Source organism: Sabethes cyaneus, chromosome 1 (assembly GCF_943734655.1).
Source record: "Sabethes cyaneus chromosome 1, idSabCyanKW18_F2, whole genome shotgun sequence".
NCBI lineage: Eukaryota > Metazoa > Arthropoda > Insecta > Diptera > Culicidae > Sabethes > Sabethes cyaneus.
Genome location: NC_071353.1, coordinates 144,426,626 through 144,432,365, shown reverse-complemented (window position 1 = coordinate 144,432,365; position 5,740 = coordinate 144,426,626).

The window sequence follows — 5,740 nt, the reverse complement described above, 5'->3', positions numbered from 1 at the left end:
CATGGCTTTGCTTTTGAAATTGGAAACACGGGAAAGAAAAAAAAAATGAGAGAAAATGAAGAGAAGTCAATGCAAAAACCAAGAATATGGTGTATGGAAAAAGAAAAATCAAATCGAAAAGAGGAAAAACGGGGCTGGAAAACAGTTTTCCAAAGAGGAGTCAACAGTAAAAACCTTTTATAGACGAGGCCATATTGCCATATTCTAGTATTTTCTTCGCGAGCAAACAAAAATTGCAACAAAGCTAAGTGTTTTGCAGAAAGAAAGCTATTATCAATCGGTTTCCTGTCACAGATTTTGCTTGAAATTGAGATTGACTAACTGAATAGGGTATGTTAAAAAAATAATTTCATGTCAACGAAAGTTGCGTCAGCTTTGCACATCCATTTTTCCTACTCTGAAAGTGAAATTTTTTCCAATCGTATAAAAACAAGCAAAACAATGATGTAATGTATTAAACTCAACTAAACAACAGGTAAACGTCCCTTCTTTAAAATGGCGTTGGGTAAAAATGGTTATGTTAACAAACAAATGCGTTAGAGCTGTCAAAAGCGCGATGCGCAGAAGTGTTGCAAGTAACCCCGATGTTGCAAGTATCCCCGGATGACGGTACTTAAGTTTTTAACCTGATTTTTGAAGAGGTTATAAAAGACTTTAGAAAAGTGGGACCTTTGGTCGGAAGGTAGTTTTATAGCGGTTATCAGGAAATTCTGCTGGAGCTCATAGTTTTATTAGCGGTTTTGAGACATTGGTCATGAAAACCACTAGAAGAGCGTAATAAAATTTTGAAATGTTACTTGTCATATTACCTTTCAAACAATACTAATAGCGCATAAATCGGTTTGGTCATCTCTGAGAAACGTTCGGCTAATTAACACCTTGAAAAAGTATATTTTAAAGCATAGCTTTTGAACTGCTTGTTTGTTTTTAACAAAACTCTCTCAAAACTTTTATTAGATTCTAAAACTGTTGAAATCGTTCGCAAAGAATGCATTGAGTCAGTCCAGAAACAAACAATTTCTACCATACGCGCTTCGAAAACTAAACTGGACTTTATTTCTTTTGCCATCTTAACTGCTATTCCAATACTAGTACTTAAAAAATGCCACGAACTTGCAATGCTTTACTTCATCAATGAGATTAAATCTCAATGTATCCAGTTAGTAGAATTGTATACGTAGAAATATTTGTATCGTTCACTCCTGAAGATGACGGGATACCCTTCGAAACGTCGACTATAAACGGAAAATAAATATTTTCGCTGGTAACCCGTGATCAAAAGCCAACCGAAAATTTGAAGCTTAAGTAATTAAAACAAGTTTTATTCAAGCTCAACGTATATTCTTCAAGAATACTATAAGTAAGCATAAATAACTTTATCAAGCCAATTGGTTAGTCAAATTTGGGCTTTATTTTACGAACATTTCTTCCTACCATTCTTGAAAATTTGCTTCGACAGTATTGTTCAGTAAATTAGATTACCTCTACGAAAACTAAAAATTGAAAAACCACTGAAATTTTTATATGAAACTTAGTTAAGGCCCCGAGGCGTAAATATTTTTTTTGTCACAGACTAAGGGTTAATTATCCGAAAAAACTGGCCTACACTGGATCATCAAAGGGCCATCGCCATTGCAATCCAGTACACAACCATCAGCGATGTGTGCATTGCAAATGCATTAGTTTCACTGTGCACTGACTGTTTTTCGTTTTCATTTTTTTTGCTCGATTTTATTATCGACCATGGCTAATAGCCGAATCAAAGGTGATCGCCACTGCAGGCGGCCCCGGAATTTGCATACGATTTTGACCTTCTTCACCTGCCTGCCTTCCCAGCAGTGTACTTAACTCTTCGGCGATAGCTTTCTTCCCGAAACCTTCGCAGAATGCACCCGGGTCTGTCCTTTCGATGGCCAGCTAGTCAGTCAGCCAGCCGGTGATGGTTCGATGTTTGTGTATGCAAAAAATGTAATAAAATTGAAATGGTAAATCCATTTTTGTCCCTTCAATAAAAAAATAAACGCAAATCGAACTACAAACCGATTGCGAAGGAAGCATCGACGAGCAGGCGCACGTCTTTAATTAAGTCATTTCGTTCCGTCACCCGAGTGCCCGTCGCCGTGAGTCTTGGCACCGTGACAGGAGCGTGCAATCGATTAAAAATAAAAATCTTCGCCACTATGACATATTCCCCACCGAGCGGCCACAGGCCGCTGTTCTCTCTGGCAAGGACGACAAAAGACAATTACAACTTTTTATATTGCTTTCGTTTTATTGCTACAGTTTTATGGAAGACGCACGACGCACAAGTGCACTGGATTTCGACCCAAAATGGTTAACGGGGACCGTTGGACGTCGTCGTCGTCGACGCGGTCGGCGGGATCTTACATAATCTCCCCCTCTCTCGAATTGTGGATGAGTGGATAATAAAAGGTATCAGAATTTAATTAACGGCGGTCACCACCCCGGCGGTTCTGACCGATGACGATCGGAGCGCGATCGCAATGCACGTGTGTTTTTTTTCTGCATTTGATCCGACCACCAATAGCTGTTATCATCCGAAGTGAAGTGAATGGGATGGGATTTGGCCGTGCTGGCTGGCGGACCTCCCCGGCGTGGCGATCCTGGCTGGTTGGGTGTTCTAACCAGCAGACAATTCTGCGGGGAAGACCTTTCGCTGGCCGATGACCATGGCCATGGCCATGGATTTGGGTTTGGAGCAAACATCAGCAGCGGGTAATCGTTCGCTCGCCGCGGTAGGTTGCCGAGCGAAATTATAGTTTCAAAGTCGGTTTTTATTTCCCATATTTACGTAAGTCCAGTTTACAGGTTTATTTTTCCCTGGCTGATAAGCACCCGACCAAGGAAGGTGAATGTGGAATGAGAGAATCGAAACGTTTGATAGTGATCTGCTCTTAATGACGGTGTTCAGAATCATCGCAAATCACATTTTATTCCGAATCTTGGAAGTTAAAATTGTTTTACCCTGGCTTGGTTAACCGTACTTTGAAGGCAGTTCTGACATTTTATTTACTTGCAATGGATTTTGTTCAAATTTCTTCCAAACAGGAGTATTAAATACGAAAAGCTAAATGATTTGTAGCCAACCTTCAAGCAACTAAACATTTCTTCTGACTGTATTATCAGCCGATTTTGATCGTAGAAAAAACAACACACATCCGTTACGGACGTTATAAAAGCGATCCCGCATAACTCAGAAATGCGTGACCATAAATTTGTACGAAATCACCCACCTTAAAACTTCGATACGTCTAACTACGTCGGGTCGTGTCTTAATCTACCGCATGCAACCCTATCGGAGGCATCAAATCTTTTTCGTTTATAATCGACGGTTTACAGATGTAACTCCGTTCTTCGAACGGCGTAGCCGCGGGCAGGATCCTTGCTGCAAATTTCACTAGCTGGTTTCGTTGATATAGAAGGCGCATTTGATAATTCATCTCTCTCTCTCTCTCACACACACACACACACACACTGGCTTAGGCTGAAGAAGTGGCTTAGGACTGAGCTCTACCTAGCCAGGCAATTTTTTTTTTGGTCATCGAAACATGGGTAGTACCGCGCGGTAAACAGACTTTACCAGGTAGGCTTCGGTTTTTGACTTAAAATACGGTGCTAAACCGTTAGTCATTAAACTGCCAGTTTGTTCCAAGAGCTAATTGTAAGAAGGTACTATTCGTTCAAGTTTCGGCAGAAAAAGAAGGACACCAACAAAGCGTCGAAACGTCGGGAAAACATCAAACTTCAGTCTTGATAAATTTCTCCGAAGACTGCCCTGCCAAATATTAACAGTTTCGGCAGAAATTAAAAAAATTTGGAATTGAAAAAAAGCGGGTAAAGTTTTTTAAAATTCTTAAAAACAATCGTGAAATTCTAGTTGAAAAAGAATAAATCAACAGCAGAGAAACAGAGTGAGCAGCAGTTATCGTCGAGTTTGAAGGAACTGCTCGACCGGAAACATCATGAGTTTTCGCAAGCTACACATCGACGATCTTCCCAACGAAGTGCTGCAGATTATCTTCACCTTTCTACCGCACCTAGCGGAACGAAAAAGGCTTTCCTTGGTGTGCCGACGATGGGATGCGTCGGCATTTGACTACAGATTTCTGGGTCATATCAACGTGAAAGTGACTGTGACGGAAAGCACTGTTTCTTCACATAGAATTCTACGATTCTACCGCAAGATTCACCTATCGTGTGATCTGGAAAATGTTCGTTTGGATGAGGAGCAAATCGAAAAACTATTGACATGGTTTGAAAAACCCAGCTTGTCGCTGGAAGAATTTGCGTGTGGCGAATTATCACGGGACTTTCTGACGCTAAAATTTCTTAACAAATGTCCGCGTGTTAAGAAGGTTCAATTCAACTTTTATACATACGAGCCGGATGATAAATTACTGAATCTAGAGAACGTAGAGGAACTTGTAATCGAAGGTTCGTCAAAGAATAGTCTCCTTCACCTTGCTCCGAATCTACGTAGGCTTGCATGCTGGCCAGACCAGCATAATCTACCCATGGCAATTCCGAAATTGCCATTGGAGCATCTGAAAATAAATATTGGAGGTTGTATTACTGATCTATTTAAATATTGTTCAAATGTAACAAATATTACATCTCTTGATCTGTGTTGGGTCATTATTGATGGATTGGAACAACTATGCAACTTCTGTCCATTGTTGACCAAGTTACGATTAAATGTTTCATCGTTTGTTAAATCACCACGATGTTTGGCTAATCTGAAGCATCTTAAGGTAGATCATTTGAAGCTGTAATTCTGAACTTTTCATTACAATTTTTTTTTTCGTTTCAGGTTCTTTCTTTGAACTTCGTGAAATATCCATATTATGTATTAAATAATGATGTGTGTTTGTCCACAGTTGAAATAGTCGAATTCCAGCAGTGCATGAATGTGCATTTCGAAAATTCTATGCGGCGTATGTTTCCGAATGTTCACCGTTTAAAATTGTACTGCAGCGGCTTTACAAGAACAGCAAAGGTTCGTGATGGTTTTCCGCATCTTAGAACCCTAGAGGTCGGTTACGCTCGTAAGGATGCATTTAAACTGCTGGAAGGGCTCTCCAATCTGCGCGAACTCATTGTGCATGACTTAGAACCGTCAGACTGTCTCTTACCGTCTACGAACAGTCCAGTCAATCTACAGCAGTTGACGTTGAAATATAACTGCGAATTAGAAGTGACCGACGCGATGGCAACCAATTTGCCAAATTTGCAATTTTTGAATTTATTTAGCACTTCACGATGCACCAACCCGGAAAAGCTACCGTCGACATGTACGGTTAGGCGGTTTCTCCAAGATCGTCATAAAGACATATTCTATGATATTTAATGAATAAACTAAGTAATAATCCCATGTTTATTTGTATTTCTTTCTTGTGAACTGACAAGGAAACTATATAGACTATAGTCTATGGAACTTTTAGGAAACTTAACTTGAAATTTGTATGGGAATGTAAGTCAATGGAGGCGCATGATATATAGTGAATATTCAGAACACTTGAGTATTATAACAAAAGCTTCTTGAACTTTTCTTCTCGTGACGAATCTGTCCAAACATTGCAATGACTTACAAAATTTTGGAGCTTTTGAAGAAATATCTAAGCATTTATCCTGGAGCATATGGGAAAATTTCAAAATGATGTCTGTCGCTTCTGTGGCATGGAATAAGAAGATTCAGAATACCTGTTGTGCCGATATTCGG